The sequence below is a fragment of the Chinchilla lanigera genome, unplaced genomic scaffold (genome assembly GCF_000276665.1).
Source record: "Chinchilla lanigera isolate Chin_1 unplaced genomic scaffold, ChiLan1.0 scaffold00136, whole genome shotgun sequence".
Taxonomy (NCBI): domain Eukaryota; kingdom Metazoa; phylum Chordata; class Mammalia; order Rodentia; family Chinchillidae; genus Chinchilla; species Chinchilla lanigera.
The window spans coordinates 1,413,727-1,436,393 of NW_004955537.1; the positions used below are offsets into that span (position 1 = coordinate 1,413,727).

Below are 22,667 nucleotides of genomic sequence, written 5' to 3' on the forward strand. Positions count from 1 at the left end.
GACCTGGCTTCCCTTTTCCACAGGATCACTCTGTAGACAGCAGGCATAGCACTTGGAGAGTGCAGTGTGGGTGGGAGACCACGCGGACCCCTCTTGTGTGCAAATGTTTCTCAAAACTCCTCCTGATGGTAACTGCATACACAAAGTGTCTTCACACTGAGAAAATAAATAATACAAAACTACAAGGAACATAGTGCTTTGCAATCAACTTGTATTTTAGTAATCACAGCACCACGACATAGATTTAAATAATGGATACACATATACTCATTCAAGAGGTAATCTTTGTCTCCTGGGATCAAGGTTTCAAGCCCCAGGGGATCTATCTATTCAATATTCATTCAACAGATATGTGTGGAGCAGCTCTGGGATGCTCCTAGTCAGAGAGGGTATGTGCCCCAGGGCAGGTCGTTGCCTGTCTGAAGCTCTGAATCCTCAGGGGTGCAACAGAGAGGTTGATCCTGACATTGGAAAGTTGTTATGAGAGTTAAATGAGCTAATAGGAAGAGCACCCCAGGTTAGGGCTGGCACAGAGCAGAAGTTTAACAAACAGACAGCGTGGTTCCCATCCACCTCCCCATCAGTGCCATCACTGTCCCTACAAACCATGGTGCCATCATCACCACCCTTTCCTTCCCTAACCCAGAGACTCCTGTCCTGCCCCTCTCCGAGAGGACACAGTCTTTCCTACCTGTTTGTGTCTGGATGTCCCCCCAAAGCCTCATGCAGTCATGGGGCAGGCTTCTAGAGTTTATGACTGATTCATGGTCCAATGCTGGCATTATGGGTGTAAGTGCTACACCAACCCTGGGGTGAGTAGTTTGCATGCAATATAAGGGAGAGAAAAAGGCTTGTTTTCTCTGCTTTTGCTCTTGTTGCTTTTGCTGTCTTCCACCATGAACTGTTGCCCTCTGCCATGTGCCACTCTGCCTTGGAACCAGCCAAGTATGGACTGAAACCTCTACAAATTGTGAGCTAAATAAGCCTTTCCTTCCTTAATTCTGGGCATCAGGTATCTTGTCTGAGTAACAAGAGAAAAGTAACCACGACACTACCTTACAACAGAATTATGTGTGTCCACAGGCTTTTCTCAGACTCATGCCCAGCTCTATCACTTCAGAGTTGTGTGAACTTGGGAGAAGTTATTTAACCTGTCTGAATCCTTTTCCCCAATGTAACACTAAAAGCAGTTTTTGTAATTCACACAAGTGTAGTGATTAAATGAGGTAACATATACAAAACCTTAACATAATACCTGACATATGGTAAATGCTCCATAATTAGTGGTCATTATTTTTATGCTGTTATTATTACCACTTCTACCATTTCTCTTCCTAGCCCATGAGCCCCTTAGGGCAGACACCATTCCAAATTTATCTCTGTCTCCCCACAGAGTTGAGTAGAAGGCCTGTCTCCAAAAGAAATTAATAAATGATCACTAAATCAGCCTTGGAGGTTCACACAAAATCAGGTGCAAAATAACTAAAGGGGCACGGGGTATGGACAAAAATACGAAGTCTTATTGGAACCTTGAAAACACAAACAAATTGCCTGGAGGGAGCCATTTGTCATTCAGAGTCAATCTGCAGGTCTGGTAAAATCATTTGTTCATTCACTGAACTGACACTAAATTTCCTCCTTCCCTTCCTCCCTCCCTCTCTCCATCCCCTCTCTGCATCCCTTCCTTCCTTCTTTCCTCTCCCTCTCTTCCTATCTGCTTTTCTCCCCCACCCCTTTTGGTGCTGGGAATAGAACCCAGGGCCTTGTGCATGCTAGCAAGCCCCATACCAAATTTTTCACTTTGGTCCAATAACAAGTGCCCAGTGATTTTTTTTTCCGTTTTGAAGTCGTATTTCTACCTGCTATCACATTTAGCCTCCACAAAAATATCTGGAGGTAGACAGAACAGATGTTGATGATCCATTTCATAAATAAAGAATGGAAGCTCAAGAGGTGACAAGTCTTGCCAGAGGGCACACAGCGGTTTGACACCACAGTCCACCACGGTCCAAGATCCCATCTATGACTTTGATTCTTCCCTGCTGCCTGGGTGATGTCAGGTACTTTATAAACATCCTCACTGCCTAGTTGCTTCTCAGCAAATAAAATGGACTTAAAGTACTATTGGTATTAGTTTAACCTGCCTATTTTAAAAGACAGAATCTAGGGAGAGGGTATGAGAGGGAGAGTGGAGAAAAGAGAGAAGGGGGTAAAGGAATTAAAAGATGATCAAGATATGTCATATGCTTGTACCAGTCCCCCAAAATGAAAATCATTACTCTGTATTACAGACATGTACTAATAAGAAAAAGGGAACAAAAGAAAGATTTTAAGTTCCACGACTTAAACAGACATAACAGTGCAAGGACAGTTGAACATATGAACTCTGATCTCAAACTGCTGGAGTTCAAATCCTGGCACTGATATTTACTAGCTGTGGGACTTTGAGAAAATTGCTTAACCTCTCTGTACCGTACTTTCTTCATCTATAAAGAGAAGATAATAATAGTTACTATGGGGCTGTTGGGAGAATTAAATGAGCTAATCCAAGAACAATGCCTAGAATAGCACTGGCATGCAGTAAGGCTTAGCAGTACTTATCTCCGTGAACGGTCATTCCCAGTAGCTAGCACAAGGCCCAACACAAGCAAGATCCCTGATAAACATGCTAGGTGGCCGAGGGGGTGCAATATTTTCTGAGAAGATGTAAACACCTGGCTTTAAGTACTGATGAACAGGCAGGAGGGTAGCTGTAGGTCCGGCCCTAAGAAATCCCAAGTTCCTGATTCCAATGGGAAGAGCCAGTTGTTTCAGGCCTCAAGGCCCTTTCTACCTCCTCCTGGCAGCTTTACGTCCATGGCCTGGTAGGTCATGTGACCAGCAGTTAGGATTGTAGGCTCCAGAGTCAGATACTTAAATTCAAGTCCTCACTTCATCATCCTGTTACTTACTAGTTGTGCACAGCCTCAATTTCCTCATCTGTAAGGTGGGGTTGCTCACATGTACCCTGCAAGGAACTTGGGTAGATGAAACATCGTGCAGAGGAGCTAAAGTCTCCTGTTTCTGGCCCCTATCCATGGTGATGGTGACAATGAATTTAACAAGGTCAGCAGCAGTTCCCCCAGATGGAGCTCATCTGAGCTGAGTGTTGCTTCTTATGGGATTTGGGTCCTTCTATCAGGCACGTAGCTTATTGGATAGCCCAGGCTCCACTCTCAAAGCCAAAAGGCTGTAGAAAAGGTCAGTTCTCCATTTGGCCCCACCATGGACTGGGCTCCATGGAGGCAACACAGCTGCTTGAGCAATGGACTCCAGAGAATCCACTTGGAGAGGTCCTCCCCAGGGCCAGTGCCAGCAACCAACAGCTGGCATGCAGCTGCTTCAAAACAGCCCTGGGCTCAGTGTACCCCACGAAGACCCTAAAGACAACAGACTGACCTTCTGGTTCCTCATGCCTTCTAATTCTCATAATGAACCTGCAGGCGGGCAGCCTGATCTCATCACACCCATGCTACAGTTTCCTCATATTTGAGCACGTGTGGACATCTCTATTCACTTAATGCACTTTTCAGAGAAAGAAGGTGCTATGGTTTAAACCTCAAATGTCCCCCAAGTCTCACTGTTCTCAGGTAGGGCCTGATTGGAAGAGGTGAGTTCCTGGGGGCATGACCTGGAAGTGTGCATTCCTGTCCATGGCTATCCCTTCTGTCTATGTCTTTCTGTCTCCTGGTTGCCATGCGGTGAGCAGCTTTCCTCTGCCTGCCCTTCCGTCATGCAGATTCTGCCTCGGAGCCTGCCGACCACGGACTGAACCCACCACACTACGAGCTAAAGTTAACCTCTTCTTCAAACTGCAGGTGTCACGCTTTTTGTCCCAGAGATGGGAAAGAGACAAATACAGAAGGTGAACCATAGAAAGAGAAATGCATTGTCTAAGCTCACATAACTAACAAGCGACAAAACTGGACCTGTTTGACTTTAAAGTCCTGTTCACTTTTTTCATCTTTCAATTATATTTTAGGGCTTACCACATAGTGAGCAATGGATCATCTTCTCTCTCTCTCTCTCTCTTAAACATGTTATCTATTCCCCAGAACTCTTAAGACCCTAGTATCCAAGGCAATCTAACAGACATATTAAATCCTTCCATCTGCGAGACACTGTGCAAGGCTCTGGCACAAGGGATCACACAGAACTCTTCTGATAATCCTGTGCAGATTTTTTCATCCCCACTATAGAGAACAAAACAGGCAACTCAAAGAGGAACTTGTCCAGGCTCACACACTTGCATCCTGGATGGAAGCCTACATCCATCTTACCCCAAACTTACTGTCCCAGAATATAGTCAAAGGAAAAATGAAGCAAATTACATGGAGTATTATTTATAGTCACGAGACACTGAACATTACAAGCAATTCTAAGTGCTAAGATTGGAAAGGGCTAGAACAGCAATGAAAATGGGGACACATCTATGTCAGGGATTGGCAAATGACAGCCTGTGGGCCACATTCAACTTATGGCCTGCTTTTGTAAATAAAGTTTTATTGGAACATGGCCACACCCATCATTTACAAAATATCTGTGGTTGTTTTGTGCTTCAGCAGCAGAGCTGAGCAGTTGGTATAAAAGGAGCATGGCTTGAAACCCTAAAATATGTACTCTTTGGGCCTTCACAGAGCACGTTTGCTAACCCTTGATCTACTTGATGGAATATTATGCATCTTTTAAGAATGCTGTGATAGGCGCTGGGGATTTAGCTCAGCAGCAAAGCGCCTGCCTGGTAAGCACAAGGTTGTGAGTTCGATTCCTGGTACCACAAGAAAAACAAACAAACAAACAAAAAGAATGCTATGATAATGTGAACATATTCTAGCTATCAGGTTAGGGGAAGGAAGTTACAAATTTTGATTACAGGACTGCATCTACATAAAAAGAAAAATCTGTATAAACAAAATCACATGAAAACTGTAAAGAAATAAAAGAGAAATAAAAATATAACAATTGTGGTAGAGGCACAGGGTAATTTTTTTCTTATACTTATCTCTATTGTCTAATTCTTAAGAAATACAGAAGTAATGTATGATGAAAAAAAATACCTGTTTTAAAAAGAGCCATGCCATCTGCGTGTCTTAGCTGTAAGCATCCTAGCAGCCAAAGCAAAGAGCAAAACAAGATGGATCCCACTGTCTGACAATAGGAAGAAACCAGAGAATTAGGAAAGGCACATTCTTAGATTAGATTTCTTTCTCTTTCTTCTTTTTAAACATTTTAATTGACACATAATAACTGTACATATTTATAGGGTATAGTGTGATAATTAGATTTATGTACACAATGTACACTATCAAATTAGGGTAATTACCATTTTTTGTGTTGGGAAACTTTGAACTCTCCTAGTTATCTTGAAATCTATGATAAATTGCTGTAAATGAAATGTACTGAGGTCTTTGCCTTCCTAGGTATCAGGCAACACTACCAGCTGAAGTGTCATCCACTTACATGGCTTTTCCGCATTGCTGGCCCACCAAAACCGCCAACGAGAGAACAGTAAGCAGTGTTCTGCGAAGGCAGTTATCCCACTTGCCAGGGTGTGGAAGGAGTTTAGTTGAGGGATGATTTTGCAGAATTTTGTGGGAAACATCATCAATGTATCCAGTGCTCACAAAGTGTTTTCTTAGAAAATAACTGGTGCATACCTGTAATCCCAGCAGCCTGGGAGCCTGAAACAGGAGGATTATAAATTCGAGCCTAGCCTGGACAATTTAGCAATTTAGGGAGACCCTGTCTCAAAATAAAATAAAATTTTAAAAGGCTAGGGATTAAGCTCAGTGTGAAGGCCCTGGGCTCAGTCCCCAGTACCACAAATACAAGCCCCCCGCTCAAACCCCAAAGAAACAAAGGAAAAAACTTTGCACAGAGAGCAGTATATAAGTCAAAGGAAGGTGCAGCGCTCTGGTGGCAGTGGAGTGGGGCATATTTTATGTCACTCTCCATAGCTCACCCCGAGGCTGCCCCTGCAGGGTTTTGCACGACCTCTGGGCTTCCTGGAGCCCATCTGTGCTATGTCACCCCAGGATGCCCCAGACTCCCTGGCCTCCCACCAGGTTGAGAGCCCTGGAGAGCAGAGAGAACCCTGCTGGCCACACCTAGCAGAGTCATGTCCTCTAGAAGCCAAGGTTGAGGGCAAGAACAAGGTTTCATGATGAAAATGAAAAAGTGCAGCAACTCGTATGTGTGCTTTCCTGGAGGGACTTGGGTGCAGAGAAAGAACAACTCAAAGTCCCTGAATGCAGCCTATTCCTTAGCCTTGGTCCACAGCCCTACCCCAGCCCCAGGCCTGGTTCCCCAAACCCTGGGACTGCTGGCAGCTGGCACTAGCTTACTAAGACCTGCCTCCTGCCAGGGGCTCTGCTGAGAATCTGACATAAACACTTCACTGAATCCCCAAAGAGAGCTGTATTGGGCACTGTCTCTATTCCCATTTCACAGATAAGGAAAGTGAAGTCAAGAAATTGTGTCCCTGACAGCCTAGTCAGTCCTTTTCTCTGGACTCTCTGGTCTGCTACCCGCCTCCCCCCACCCCCCAGGCTGGCTCCTAGTGCCGCCCTGCCATGGGCACAGGTGGTCTCAAGTTTCTGGCTTCTCTGACTCTGTCTCAACCAGGATCCCATCCTGATGAGGTTGCCGTGTCCTGCAGAGAGGATGTGAGATTTGAAAGACTGGCAGGATGGCAGGGGGCAGGGGCAGGGGCAGGGCTCTACCAGAGGCCAGAAGTCAAGCATGGCGGTAGTGCTGTGCAAATGTAGAACCCAGGACAGCATCTGGGGCTGGGTCCCCCTCATTCCACAGTGGCACTTTCAGGGCCATAGCTTTGTGGGCTGAGGGTGGCAGACCATCCCCACTGCCCGGGGAACTCTGAATGGGATAGTGGGAACCTTGAGCTTTGGGATTAGACAGTCCTGCTTTCATATTCCTGCTCTGTCCCTCAGAACTTCTGTAAACCTGAGGTGGTTCCATGGGCAGGTGACCTCTTTGAGCCTCAGTCTCCCCAGCTGTAAAATGGAGCCAATGACATTTATCTCTAAGGGTCTTTGTGGGGACATAGAAAATTGGCTTGCAAATGCATTTGCTTTTGGCAAAGGCTGGTTCCTCTTGCACCTGTTCCTCATCAGTCCCTGCAGCACTTGGAGCTGGCTCCTCCTGAGGCCACAGACGCTGCCTGTCAGAGCCCAGTGGCCTGAGCAGCCCCAGCGATGCCCACCACGTGGCTGGCAAGGACCTGAGCACATGCAGCACACTGCAGATAAACACAGGGTCCAGGCACCAGATTTGAAACAATGGGCTATTCTGGGGCTTTAATTGCTCATCAAGGAGAAGGCAGGTTCTGGGCAGTGCCAACCTTGGGAGTTGGTACAAGCATTGGGCAGCCACAGTGGAGCAGACACACCAAGTGCAGGTGCGGAAACACCAGCCCACAGCTGCAAATCCCAGAATGCCACCAAGGGACGTTGTGTCGAGCCTCTGGGGGGGCCACCCTGTCAGTGTACAAGTGGGAAAACTGAGGCACCATAAAGAAAGAGCTTTGATCGCTGTTTCAAAAAAAAGTCCACCAAGCACCTCTTCCAGGCTGAGCTCTGTGCCGTGCCACAGGGACCTCCAGGGTATGAGGGACAGAGTCCACACATGCAATCACGGTGCCCAGTGACCAGTGTCAAGAGCAGGTGCAGACAAGGCCTGGAAGATGAAGGAGGCACTCCCTGTCCTGTCACATAGTTATTCATCCAGTAACTACGTGCTCCATCCCCCCTGATGCCAGTGACACAGCCCGGAAGAGCCTCACCCCTGCCTTCCCAGGGCTTGCAGTCTCACAGCTCAGAAAGGCAGTAACAGGTCCACGGCGAGGCACAGAGTATAATGTCAGAGTGTATAACTGGTATAAAATAAAGCAAAGCAGAAAAGGGGACAGTGGGTGCCTGCGGCTGGTTGACGTTTTCAGGCAGATGGTCACGGTCATTGCTACGATGGCAGATGAGCACGTGAGATAGGCAGGGCAAGGGAGGCTCTGCCCTCCTGAGTGACGAGGGGGAACCAGTGTCCTTGGCCGACCTGCCTCAGGGGCCACAGAGAAACAGGAACAGAGGCAGGACCTGCCCTACATCTCTGGTTTCACAGCCAGAGCCAATCCTTACGTGACGCACACCCGTTTCCCCCACACCATTCCCCCTCCCTCCACAGCCCCCAGGAAGAGAAGCACTAAGGAGCTCTGCCAAAGCGGGGGACAGAGCCAAGCCTGTTCACCGTCACGTCCTAGCTGGACAGTTGCCCAGGAAACTGGGATGGACAGCCAGACCCTCCACCCTCTGGACGCTACAGGCAGGCTTGTCCTTCTACCCATGTGGGAGTCACGGTGTCAGACACACAAGGTCTTCCCACTGCTGAGCTGTGTGACCTGGATCAGTTCAGCAGAGCATCTGTCAAAACTGGATGCTGCGCTGTTCTTGAAGAGCTGCTGGGAGGACTAAATAAAGGAAGGCATAAAATGCCCTTGGGAGCCAGTGGCCTGCAGTGGGCCGGGCAGACTCAGGCACCGGCTCCCTCTTCCATCAATTTCTCTGGCCCCCACCTGCCTGCAGGCCAGAGCATCCTCCCCTCCTCAGAACTCCTCTACCCTCGAGAGTGGGTTTTCTCTTTCTGTGTCCACTGTTGGCCCCTGATCAAGGCAGTCAGCTTCCACAGACCTGCCTGCCACAGGCCCCTGAGCCACCTGCCTGGGGCTCAGCAGAAAGCCCACTCTTACTGCTCAATAATTCTTTCATGCAGCTTCCAGGGAAGTTGAACTTGAAGACTAGGGTATGTAGATTCCTGGATCCAGAGTCAGCTTTTTCATTAGTGAAATGATCCTGGGCAAGTTAACTTTGTTTCCTTTTTGTAAATGAAGATAATAATTGATGCCCAAATTACCTGCAAAATTATATGGTGATTTCAATATTATTTCCATTAGACACTCACAGGTTGAGACAAGATTTTATTCAGTTTATAACCTAATACTATGATCCATCCCACAACTTCCTGTCCCCTGGATGTTCCAGCTTTAGTTTAACTTACCAGTGACAGGGAACTCATGACCTCTAGGGCATGTTTTGACTGCTTCTGAGCATTAGACTGCTGAGCTCTAGGATGCAGAAAAATGAGGGGGTGGTGAGGAAGCCTGGGAGAGGGGAGATGTGTAGGGGTGTAGACGTGTAGGGGTGATGGGGAGATGTGTAGGGGTGATGGGGGAGGGTGCTGGGGAGCCGAGAGCACCGGAAACGGTGCCTCCAGCCACTGGGCCGGGGAGCACTTCCTGAAGGGGCTCACCGAAGGCTGCCAGCAGCCCTTCTCAGACAAGCTGGCACTGAGGGAGCCTGCTCTGCTCCTGGCTTCAGAGCCAGACAGCGCGTCCAGAAGACACCCAGCCCGGCCGGCTCCTGTCCGGGCTGCTCAGAGGCTGGACCGCAGGGCCCTGGGATCTCAAGCTTGGATGTATGATTTATGACTCAGATGAGCTCACCGGCTGGGGTGGGGGCGATCTGAGGGGAGACAGGAGGGAGGCTGCTTATGGATTTTAACCCTCTGATGCTACTGGCTGGGAATTTAACATCAATAATTCACAGCAGTGGGGAGAATGGGACAAGAAAAAGGCAAAAGAGAGAGGGAGGTGAGGAGGGAAGGGAGAGGAGGCATGGGGGAGGGGAAGCAGAAAGGAAAGGAGGCAAAGATGCATTCATTGAGTGTTTCCCATGAGTACCATACCTCCTTCCGCTTGATTAAGCCTCACTGAATCTGTGAGGCAGATCCTCTTATCCCCAATGACTAGATGAAACGTACTCAAGCTCGAAGAGGAAAAGTAAAGCTTTTGGTTAGTGGGGATTTGAACCCAGGTCTGCTGACTCCAGAACCCAGTTCTTTCTACTTTGCTCTGGCTCCAGAGGGTGGCGAGGTCCCTGGCAGCCTCCAGATGCCCAGCTCTAGCTCACACTCTGGGTCTGACTATGGGGAAAGAAGCTTTGCCCTCCCAGAGAGAAACCAGCCATTGGCCTTCTGGACAGCACCAGAACTTTGTTGCTGAAGCTGAAAAAATTAACTGCTATATTTAAAAAGCATTGTTCAGTTGCTATGGCAACAAAGGGGCTAAGAATAATATAAAAAGATGATTTGCCAGGTTGTCACTGGCAACCCAATTTTAAGGATGTTTGTGTGTGTGTGTGTGTGTGTGTGTGTGTGTGTGTGTGTGTGTGTGTCTGTGTGTGTGTGTGAGAGAGAGAGAGAAAGAGAGACAGAGAGAGAGAAGGAGCTGGGTAGGGAGGTGGCCAGGTTCAGACCATCTTCCCTGCTCCCTCTGGCATCCTCTGCCCTGCTGACATGTCCAAAAGTGGCAAGGCCTTCTGGCATCTTACCCATCCGGCAGAATTGGGGAGGAGCTGGCACACCTGGCCCTGAACCTGAAGATAAAGGTGGCTCGAAGTTCCCTAACTGTTCTTCCCTCGCTGCCTGGGCTGCCTCCCTCTGCTGTGGAACCTCAGCCGGAGGCACCTCGCAAACAGATGGCTCCCAAATAGCTTCTTCTCTCCGACCTGGGAGCTTTCAGCCTGCCTGGCAGACTCCCCGGGGACCACCAGGGAAAACAGATGGCCAAGAGAGGAGAGTGGGAGATGGATTTATCGATCTGCAGCCTGGATGTCAGGGATGGGAGGCGGCTTGGCAGACCTAGGCATGGGCAGCCTGCTCCCTAAAGATCCTGCGGAGAAGCACACGAGGGCGAGCCTGGACCTGGAGTCTGTGCAGGGGACCTGCAGGGGACCCACAGCAGGCCTGGGGAGGGCAGGAAGGTGTGCAGGGAACTATGGGCCCTCATCAACCAGACTGCTGCTCCCTGGGATTGAGATGGCAGCACCCATGGGAAGCGCTGGGCAAAAAAAACACAAATACAACATCCATGGCAGCTTACTGACAGCTGAGTTTTAGAAAGAAGTCTGCTCTGTTTTTGCCTCTGCCATAGTCATTTGATGTGAAGGAAAGTTTTGAAATCAGCCCAACCAAGGTCCCCAACCCAGATTTGTCACACACTGCCACGTGAGTTTGAGTGAGCCCCTTAGCCTTCTCTGGGCCTTGGTTCTACCACAGGGAAAATGACACTCTTGGGACTGTGGCTGGACATCAACGAACAGGTTTATAAGGTGCCGGGCCCAGTGCATTGAGTGCCCCCAGCACTCAGCACATCCACGGAGAGAAACCTGAACTGCAGCCCCTGTTGCTGTCAAGCCCAAATCAAAAGCCACAGGGGCCCTTTGCAAAGAAGTAAGAAATGACGTACAGATGCCAGTACCTGGGAACAGGCAGTGAGGGGCTCCAAGAGACCAGCCATGTCTAGCGGGCTCAAGGAATCCCAAGGGAAGCAGGGATGATGGTGCAGCTCCAGGAGGATGAGGAGGAGAGGGCAGGGAAAGGTAGTCCAACACAGGTAGTGGCCCAAGCGAAGGCAGGGAGGCGGAAGCAGGCCACAGCCTTTCCAGGCTGGACCCTATCAACACGGGTGGGAGGGAGCAGTCACATCCATTCGAGGCTTAGTGGGGAGGGTGGATGTGCAGGGTGAGCCAGGGCCAGGGGCACCTAGGGCGCAGGTCCAAGAGCCCAGGCCAGAGACAAAGGTGCCCTGGTGAAGGCAGCTCGGCACTTTACAGTTTGCCAGACATGTCTATGTTCATGGTCACCCCAGGGCAGAGAGTGGTATACCCTGTTCAAATTCTGTCCCCACCTCTGCCTGTCAGAGCTCCGCACCTGCACAGGCCAAGGCCCAAGCACTCCCAAGAAGCAGGAGAGCCCAGGAGAGCCAGAAGGTTACAGATCAAGGAGTGGCCTCATGGGTGGTATGGTCACGGAGGGCTTCCTGGGCAGGGTACCTTGGGCAGCCTTCTGAGCAGAAAGCAGGGCGCAGGGAAACTGCGGGGAGGGAGGTAAGGGGTCGGGTGGGGCTGGGGCAGGGTGTCAGACTGAGGCTGCAGAGCTATGGGGAGCCAGGGCCATTGAGCATGATGGGGAGATGTAAGTACAGCAGCTTTAGGAAGCCAAGGTAGATCTGACAGACCACACTCCCCTCCCGCTCCCCACTGCAGGAAGAATCCTCCTCGCCCAGCTGTCTGAGAGCCAGCAACACATCCTGGTCCTCAAGCAGCTGCCATGGAACGTGGGTACAGCAGCAGGTCTTATTGCAAAAGAACACAGCCAGCCTTGCCTCTGCTGCCCACCCTCAGCACCCACGAGCTGCCCTGTGTGGGGCTCCTAGGTTGCCATGTTTGGGGCTGGTTTCCCACGGCAGAGGCACTTGGTGCGGTGCCCCGGGGAGTACTCTGGGCCTTGGGGTAGTTCAGAGTGAGTCGGCCGTGAGCTGCCTCAGCTGTCCCTACACCTGGAGACCGGAATTTAGGCAGGCATGGCCCCATGAAGACTGAGCTTTGCCCCATCTTCCCCACCCTCTTCCTCCCTCCTTCAACCAGCAGCTCAAGGGCCAGAGAGGATGACAGGCTTCGGGTAGAGAGATGAGGCTTGTGGGGACAGGCTGGCTATAGGTCTGCACCCCTTGCTTGCTAGGTTATGGGATCTTTCTGAACTTCAGGTATTTCTTCCATAACATGGGGCTAATATTGCATCCACCTCAAATGGCGGTTGTGACTTAAGATCACGTATGTAAAGGGGCATGGTAAAGCTCCAAATTCTTGCTGTTTTTGTGATTATCACTGGGGCTTCAAGGATGCTGGTAGGTGACAGAGATGGGACATGCTGAGATCTGAACAACTGGCAGCTGCAGCTACATAGCAGACTGGGATCCTGTGAGGGTCACACAGGAGCATCAGCGACGTGAACACAGGCTGCTTCACACCTGGAGCCCCTGATATGGTGAGTGTGGCCTGACATGAGCCTCTTCCCTCCCCTTCCCCTCCCCCATCTTTCTTGGCTACCCTTTAGATGCGCATGTGCGCGCGCGCGCACACACACACACACACACACACACACACACACACACACGCACCCACATCCATGCTGCAATTATAGCTCTCAGATCTTGACCCAGTCCAGTGCAGCAAAAGCTGCGACTGAGGGAAAGCAGAAAAAAGAAAGCTGTGCCATGGGTGAGGTGCCTCCTGTAACCCCACCCTGAGGCTAGGCTGAAACTGTCCTCAGGGTCTAGGCTGACCAGGAGGCTGGGAGGGCAGAGCCCATGCCAGGCAGGGGTGATAAAACTGCATGCTCACAGTGATGGGAGACCACGGCCAGCAGTGGGGACTGAGCTCGGAGCATGTTGCTGTGGCCACAGCTCAGGGGTGTACAAAGGGTGACCACATACCGGGGGACCTCCTGGAAGAGAAGTTGTCAAGGGTGGGGAGGATTTGATGAAGCAGAATTTGTTGCTTAGTAAGAGAACAGCATTACACAAAACAAGCTCAGTGGGAAGGCACAGAAGTGACTTTTTCAGGGTATGGGACCCCCAGGGTGGCTCCCTTTGCCGGCAAGGCCTTCTCTACTGGAGGAAGACAGGGGACGGGTGGAGCAGATGCTCTTTTGCATCCACGTTTCAGCAGCACCTCCAACTAACAGTCATTACTGCATTCACAGGAATAACTCACCTGTCTATAAAAAGCTGAGCCACCTAAGCGCGTCAGTCTTTCTTCCTGTGGCTCAGTTTTTCCATCTCACGCTGGGCGTGCCCCTGACAGGGGATGGGGGCTGCTCAGAGGTAGACGTTCCTCACCAGCGTTAGCTGTTGACTGAGCCTCCACGCCCAGGGTGTCCTTGTCCCTGCCAGGAGGGCTGAGGCACACCTGAAAGCCTTGGGGTTCTTGGGACCCCAAATCATAATAACAGAGAGGGACAATAGGGTGCCCAGGCTCAGGAGACAGACACTTGGCCCTTCCTCAGCATCACCTCAGTCCCACAGCAGCCCAGTAGGGTGCACAACTTGTGACCGCACCGACACGAAGTGGTGCAGCGCACCTCAAGAGACTTGGGGGCTTGCCTGGGTCCTGCACTTAGTCATGCCACAATTTGAACCCCAGACTTCGCTTTAGATCCCCATGTCCTTTCCTGCGGTCTGGGAAGTCTCTTGTCCTAAGCTGCACAGGCTAAGAAAAAAACTAAGACGTAAATGATTTATCTCCAGTCACACAAGGACTTGGGCTTTGGAGGGTGGCCTGGGCATAGACACATGGCCTGCTCCAGTGGCCAGCTTCCTTGATGGACACTGGCTCCAACTTTAGCCCAGTGGCCCTTCCAATCCACTTGGCCCTTTTTGTGCCTCCTGTGTCCACCCTCAGCACACCTGCCAGACCTTCATCTATACCCCAGATGCTGAAAAGTCCTCAGAGCAGCCAGGGATCCTCCGAGCCATCACTGAGAGGGCCCTGGGGCCATTCCCAGGCCCCAGCAATACTCTCAAAGGGACTGATGAAGGGGGAGGCTGTCATTTTTCACCCCTGAGACATCCTGTAGACAGGATGGTCCAGGCACAGGTTGACACACCAGGAGCAGCTCTGCATCTTTCTGAAAAGACCTGACTTGCCCACTCCCAGCAGCGACCAGCCCTGCTGGCCTTCACCTTCCCGGAGTGCATTACACACAGTGCTTGTGTAAGGAGTGAGGGAACCACAGGTGGAACTGAGCCAAGGACTGATGGTGAGGTCATGGGCCGAGAAATCGGCACCCTGTGCGCTGCCAGTGGGAATGTAAAACAGTGCAGCCGCTGTGGAAAAACAGTATGGAGATTCCTCCAAAACGCAAAAATACAACTGTTGAATGATCTAGCAATCATACTTCTGGGTATTTATCCAAAAGCATTGAAAACAGGATCTCAAAGAGATGTCTGCACTTCTACGCTCATCGAAACACTGTTCACAATAGCCAAGATGTGGAGACAACCCAGACGCCCATTGACAGATGAATTGACATAAAAAAGCAATATGTGTGTGTATGTGTGTGTATAATCAAATATTATTCAGCCTTAAAAAAGAAGGGAAATCCTGCAATATGTGACAACATAGATGAGCTTGGAGGACATTATGCTAAGTAAAATGAGCCAATCACAGAAGGACAGATACTTGCATGACTCCACTTGTATGAGGTGTCTAAAATAGTTAAACTCAGAGAGGCAGAGGGTGGGATGGTGGCTGTCAGGAGCAGCGGGAGGGGGAAACAAGGAGTCGCTATTCAACAAGCCTGAACTTTCAGTGAAGCAAGCTGAATAAGTTCTAGAAATCTGTATAACACTGTGCCTACAGTTAATAATACTGCATCGTACATTTAAAATTTTGTTTAAAGGATAGCTCTCATGTTAAATGCTCTTAACTATAATTTTACAAAGCTCACACTATGGAATAAGCAATGTAGGTAGGTGCACCAGTTAATGACCAGGGCTAGTGGCACACCCTGAATTTTTACCTATATTAATTCATCTAACAGACCATACAAGAAGTACCATTATCACCTCTACGAACCAGGTGAGGAAACTGAGGCACGAGGAGGCTGAGTAACTCACCCATGAGCATTCTGATGTTCACAGGAACAGAGCAGAAACTGGAACCCAAGCAGGCAGCTCCAGAGTCTGGGCTCTTAATACAACTTCTGGTGCCTCTTGGGACAGAGAAAGATGTGCATCAGGAAGCAAAGAGGACACGGTGGCCCGCATTCTAGGGAGAGAGCATGGACATTTTCCTATGGCAAGGCTATCTGCATCGAGACTTCAAAGATAAAGAAACCCTATCCTCTCTGAAGCCTAATGAAGCCCGCAGCAGAGGTGCGGCAGGAGGGGCTGAGAGCTCTGCCCAGGGAACCCACTCTCCACCCTGACTCACTGGCTCCACTTCCTCCCTCCTGCAAGCTCCAGGGGCTCTGGGCGGGAATCCTCTGCAGCCTTTCCCTGACTGTGGCTTCCCTGCTCACCTCTCTTCAGGGACAGTTCTTGTCCCATGTCCTTTCACCTCTCTGACCTCTCTAGGAGCCTGACACAGCAGAGGCCTGGGATGGAACTGGTGCTTGTAAAATATTTATTGAATTGACGTGAATTGCAGATGCCACAGCTGGCCCTGACCTGACCGGAAGATCAGCAAAATAGACTTGACCTGCTCTGTCTCTTCCCTTTCTTCTCTCCTTCCATTCAACAGGTATTATTGAGTAACCACTCTGCAGAGCAATGGGAGACAGCAGGGCAGTCTCTAATCTCCAGCTACTCAAGCCTCATGGGGAGGCAAACAGCAAAAAGCCTCTGCAGTGTGACAAAGACCCTGGAGTTAGTCCAGGTAGCGTGGGAACATGTTAGATGGACAGGCTTATGTGTGGGGGTTCATTTCCTGGAAGAGGCTTCTAAAGTAGACCTCAATTTTGTGTGGGAATGAGGGGGGCAAAGAATAAAGACTTGTGTATAAGCGAGGAGGGAGGTCAAATGGAACTTTCGAGGCAGAGGAATCACATTTGCAAGTCTGGGGGCTCGGGTACTGTGCCATGCTGGGGAGTGGATGCTATAATTTAGGGGGTGGGGGAAGATAGCAGCAGGTAGATGGAAGTCCTTGCAAGTCACTCTAAAAGAACTAAGCATTTAATTACCCTAGAGGCAACAGGGAGGCTCTAGGACTGGGAGCCATGCGGGGCATGCTGGGACCAGATTTGTGTTGTAAAAGGATCCCTTTGGTTCACCATGGGGGCCCAACTGGAGGGGGTCCCGGTGGGGGCTTCAGAAGCAGCTGTAGACATCCAGGTCAGACACAGTCACTAGAAGTGGGAGTGGAAGGAAGGACACACTTGATGACCTTGAGCTCCCAGGACCCGAGAGCCTTGCATCGGGGTGGTGGGGGCTGGCAGGGGTGGGTATCAGAGATGAGAACTCAGTCTGGGGCATGTCATCCCTTCCAGGGAACCTCTCTTTCTTCTGCCACACCCCATCCTCATTCCGTTGCCATAACTGGAAGTCATGGAATTCTTGGGGGAACTCCATGAAATACTAAACTTCTGGCTCCATCACAGGAACTGGGAACAATTTCACTAGCAGAAAATGTACCAGCACCATAGAATAATAACCACACACACACAGTGTAAAAATACACCACACAACTACACAGACTTGCCTGATTCTGATATGTCTCATTAATCTTCGTTTGCTACTTGTACATTTCATTTCATTGCCTGTGAGCACTCATTAGCAGTCAGGCAGTAGCAGGTGCCAAGTGCTTAAGAAGAGCCAATGGGAGGAAAATATCAAATTGAGACAATTATAAGTAATAATTTTGTTCTTTGCTGCCAAATGGGAAGAGATAGATATGAATTTAGTTCAGCAGGGCAACCCCTCCAGAGAGCTTTCAGAGCCCAGAGCTGGGGTGAAGGTTAGGGTTAGCACTCCTGAGGTTTCCATAGTCAGGGCTGGAAGGCCATCTGATTAACTAGATCAGTCTAAAGAATGAATGATCAGCAGAGTACTCTGGCCCCTCCTGCAGGTCCTAAGCTGCTTGGCTTTGGGCAGGGAGAGTGAGCAGGTTTCCCAACTTCCTTCAAATGTCATCACCTGCCTGTGCAGCCAGAGGTACCGTGTGAGCTAAACATAGCCTTTAGTTTCTCTTGGGAGCAAAGCAGCCTCAGGGGCAGCCTAACCAGGAATTGTCTCTCCAGGACTTCAGGCGTAGCACAAGATAATGTCCTGGCCATGGGAAGCAACATGCCCTTCCACCCCCACCTGCTATTACCTTCCCAGCCGCTCCAAATAAACAAGCATAAAATCTAGGTGACAAGTATGTTTTGCAAATGCAGCTGCAAGAAAAGTCTTCTACCTGCTGGCACATCTGGGGAATGCTGCCTATGATTCCCCTCTGAGAACAGCAGGAAAGGCCACTTCCTAGTAGAAGGGGAGGAGGAGCTAGATGACACAGACTGCCTAGGACTGAATGAGCAGTTGGATGTTTTACTACATACTACTGCTGCCAGCTGAAGTGAGCAGAAGTGTCCACCCGACAGCACCACTCTGCAGTCGGGACAACAGGCAGCCAGAGAACAGATCTGCCCCAGCTAACACACTGAACAACTAGCCACACTTACCCACTGTGGCCCTTTCAAACACATGATGGAGACTCAGGGCTTCCTGTTTGAGCTGATATCACAGTCTGGAAGCAGGTAGTAGGCAAGGAAAGAAGACCTGGGGTGGGTCATGATGCATTAGGAACCTGTTGCCAGATCAAGGATGAGAGGTCTGAGCTGCAGTCCCAGTTCCAGACAGGTTTCACGTCTTGTCTGCACTGATGCTAGATCCTGCTGGATCTTGTCTGAAGCCATGAGTTCCAGCCCAGATGGTAACTCTGTTCCTTTGCCAGGATGGCCTCCAGGCCTGGCTCAGGCAGGGGAGGGAGTCAGGCTGAGGCTCAGCAGAAGCCTATTGATGACTCCAAAAGGAAACTGAGGTTCAGAGTGGTCATGTGACTTGCCCAAAGACCCACAGCAAGTGAATACAAATGCAGAACTGAAACCCAGGACTCAACAATTTTTGCCATCTTTTTATGAAACAGCCAACCCCAAGGATGGGCACATGCAAAAGCACCTGCCAGGTTCTAACTAATATCCTCATGCCCAGAAAGCTTCAAGACAGGCAGAAATGCAGCCAGGCCTCGAACCTTGTGTGTCATTCCTGAGTCCGTCTTTGCACTCCTGCTGTAGCCTCCTCCAGTTACAGAGACGGTGACGCTGGTTCTTCTCAAGGGAAAGCTGTCATGAAGCAGGAGAGCTGGGACGTCCTTTCCTCCTAAGTGCCTTATAGCCCAGAGGGACAGTCAGCCTTCACGGGCAAGTGAGGACCTGCCCAAGGCAGCAGCAAAGGGATAGTGAAGAATCTTCCAAAGCCCAGTACTATCTGCTGCTGACGGTGCTTGCTCCTTCCAAGAAGGATAGGCAACAGCCTGGATGGAGGAGCCCGCATGAAACCTGCATGGGAAGTGAGGGGGCAGTCCCAGGGCCCTCCCCAAGGATATGGGAGTGATAGCACAGCTCTGGGCTAGGCTCATCAGCACTGAAAAACAGGTGACTATCTCTACCTTGCAGATAAGGACAAGAGATGAGGTGACCCATTTCCAGGCCCAGGCACTGGGCTTGCGGAGGACTCATCACATTGTACCTTATACACCCCTTTCCATCTTAAAATAATTTTGTTTTTGAAATCATTTTCCATAAGTAACCTATAGGATTAAGGATGGCTTAGCAAACATGTCTGTAATCAGGAACCTTGACCGATGTGACCCCAGAAACAGGGAAAACCAAACCAAGTGGTCAGTCAGAATTCAATGTGTTAATCAAACGTTAATTTGGATCAACGGCTTCTATATTTGAAATCAAGCTTTTTCTTTGCATGTCTCAAACATATCTGCAAGCCCAGGAGCCCATGCAGACTTGTGGGTAAGTCAGACCTAGAGTGGAGCCAAGCACTGACTGCCATTGGCCCAGGGAAACCAGCAGATAGATCACCAAACAGCTCGGCTTGGAAAGGCTCTGGAGGGAACTTTACCAGCCCTTGAGTAGCTGGTAAAGAACTTGTGTGTATTCACTCTTAAACTGCAGGCATAGAGGGGTGCCATTTATTGGTGCCACTTATCAAGTGCTAGAACTTTCCACAGCTGTCCAAGTAAGAATCACAGTTATCCCAGCTGGGGAACATGGGGGTTAGGAAACTCCTCATGTCACAAAGGTAGCAAGTAGCTATGTCAGGATTTGACCAGTAGGGCTCTGGAGTCCAAGATCCTAATCGCACTGTTACACAGCCTCCCAGGCTGGAGCAGAGAGATACAGGGCAAGTCTGGAGAGGCCCCATGCGATATTCAGGCATCTGGAACAACGAGGGAGGGAGAGTAGCTCCCTTGGGGATGGCCGCGGGTGGAGGTAGATGTGAAAGCAGGCAGGTCTCAGCTGGTTGGCAGGGGAACGTTCTAGCCAGCAGAGTCTGTCAATCCTGAGCTCCTGGTCATGAGCAGCATACAGGGAAAGGTGGAGGTTTCCATGCTGGCCCCTGCTAGGTAGAGCCTATGTTGACCCACCCCAGACACAGAACTGAGAACCCTGCCTGCCTTTCTCAGAGCCACCTCCTGTAGCCCTGCTGGCTCTGTACAGGAGACAATATCTGGTTGTAGCTAGTTGTGGGACACAGTGGAGACGGCCTGGGAGAGAGACTGCAGTGCAGGAAGCTGACCAACTCAGAGGCCGCTAGAGGCCTTGAATCCGCATTTATTGGGTTTTTCTAAGTATGGGCTATTGGCACTGTGCACGTGTCATTTCCTTAGCTCCTCACATTCTCTGAGGTCGGGCTTCCTTCTTTCTACCTCACAGACTCAGAGAAGCCTCAGGCCTTGCAGGCTTAGCAATGCCTGGGGGCTGGCTGGGCTCTGCGGGGTTTCTGGGACCACCCCAGTCTTCCTACCACCAGAGAAGACGCAGACTGCAGCCCCTTCCTGTTGTCCTGAACCCAATTCCAGCCAGGAAACAGGCCGGGGCAGGCTGGGCCACCAGGGACCCCAAGGTGGAGGGAGGGACAAGGGCCCCAGGCAGAGAGGATGGGGTGGGGGTAAGATGGGGGGACACTGCCAGGCAGAAATGAAAGTGGCCTTAAGAAAAAGGAACGAGGGAAGAAAAGCAGAAACAAACAAGTAACAAAGAAAATGAGAGTGTCCAGAGGAAGTGGCTTGGGGTGTGGTGCTGCTGGAGGAATCCCCCGCAGACCGGTGTTTCCTCTCTTCTAAAGGACGGGTAGAGGACCAGCTGACCAACTGCTCCCTCAGGCCAGAGGCAGCCTGGGACCTTGGCAAAAAAGGCTGCATGCCACTAGCTCAGGGGAAAAGCACCAGATGCAGAGCCCAACCCCGGGCTCTCTCCTGCTGGGTGATGCTGGGACATTTATTAGACCTTGCTGGGCCTCAGTTTCCTATCTATAAGATGGGTGTCACTTCCTTGAACCTGGGGCATTGCTGGGAGTTTTCTGAGCCAAACTCTGTCCCAGGCCTGATGGGTACTGTGCCGGGGTAAAGGGGTGTGCAGGGTGCACCCTCAGTCCCTGGGGAGGTAGGGGTGCCTCTACTGTCTTATTGCTTCAATAAACATTTATCCAACACGTACTGGCTCTTAACCACCGTATGCTCTGCTGCCTCTAGAATAAAAGGCTGTGTGAGGGCTGGCCTTATTCCCAATTACAGACTCTGCACACAGGCTTGAGCCCCTGGCTCCAGGCCTCACACTTGATGCTGGGTGACCTCAGGCAAGTGACTTGGAACAAAAGCATCCCTGCCTCCAGGCTGTGAGGATTAGAGGAGCCTTAGTGTCTCTCTGCCTGACAGCACCCAGCCTGGCAGGGAGCTGGGCCCTCTGGGAGGGCACAAGCAAGGCTCTAGGACAGAGGCCGGGGCTGGGGGCTCTCAGTGCCGCGCGGGGACCGTGGAGCTGGGCCTGCCAGGCATCGGAACAGGAGCACGGGCCGGGGTGAAAGAACAGCAGGAGTGAAGTGCCCAGGAACATCTGTCCTTCATCTCAAGTCCGGCTAACAATGCTCAGAAGGCACCAGCAGAGTTCCCCTGCTGTCTGACTTCTGCTTGGGCCCCACCGTCTGCGGATGGGTGTGGGGAACTCCCCCAGGGCAGACAGGGTTCCTGTGAATTGGACTGGCCTGGGACTCGGGGCTGCGGAGTCAGGGCAGCTGCTGCGGTGAAGGTGTCACAAGGCCCAGGCTGGGCCCCAGGGAGGCCCCAGAGGGGGTTTCTCCGTGTCACATTTGCTCAGCGCCGAGGGCCTCTTTTGCATACAGGGCAACCGCTGCTTGGAAGCCCTGTTGCCACCCTTGGCCTTCACTTGCCACAGTCTCAGTCTCAGTCACGGCCCCCAAACAGGCTGTGGGCCACCCAGTGTCTTGGTCATGTGCCTCCCACCCCCAGCCATCCAGGAACAAGCAGAAGTCAGACCCCTGGCTCCACCAGCCTCAGGGCTTCCATTCACCCGTCCAAGCGTCAGTGTCCCCCTCGGTAAAATGAGGAAAATGACCACCCCTCCCTGGCAGGCTGGCTGTGTGGATGAAATGAGATGCCAGGTGGTGGCACCCACTGCATGTAGATGAGTACTTGGCAGTTCCTTTCCCTTCCTGTCCCGTCTGCTTCTGCACAGCATCTAAAAGAGAGCGGAGACCTTTCACGGAGCCCTGACGCTGCCACTCGAGGCAATGCACTCTCACTGCGCATCGACTGTTCATCTGCCAGAGAAGACAAGGAGCAAGCTCTCTCCTTTGGAGGGCAAAGCGCATTCTTGACATCCCCTTGTCCTCATTCCGCCTCCAGAGGCCAAGGTGCTTCCCAGGATGCTGAACCCCTTCCAAACTTGCTGTTAGGAATGGATCTGATATCAGTCATTGACTTTTGAGTCTTATGAGCCCCCGGTGACTCTAAAGCTGGAAGAGTCTTCTCTCTACCCTCCCCCCAATTTACAGAGGGAAAAAGTGAGGAGAATAGAGGGATAGGAAGGGCCATGACTGAGTCCATAAGCTTCTAAGCAGCAGAACTGAGTTTGGAACTAGGAGTGTCCTGAATGTTACAATCCACAGAGGCCTCTCAGGCCCTGTCCCTACCCTCCAGCAGCCAGCC

At 50.8% G+C, this 22,667-nt stretch overlaps 1 protein-coding gene across 3 annotated transcripts in view; it reads right to left on the bottom strand.

Annotated features, from left to right (window-relative positions):
- Positions 1–22,667, bottom strand: part of Hivep3 (human immunodeficiency virus type I enhancer binding protein 3) — a 334,231-nt gene that overhangs the window by 158,443 nt on the left and 153,121 nt on the right. Inside the window, exon 1 of one of the 3 annotated variants that reach the window (XM_013507768.1) lies at positions 5,097–5,184. The exons of the other annotated variants lie outside the window; for them this stretch is intronic. The gene's annotated coding sequence lies outside the window, so the exon portion shown is untranslated. Of the gene's footprint in view, positions 1–5,096; positions 5,185–22,667 lie in introns of those variants that run through there. 3 annotated transcript variants of the gene reach the window in all.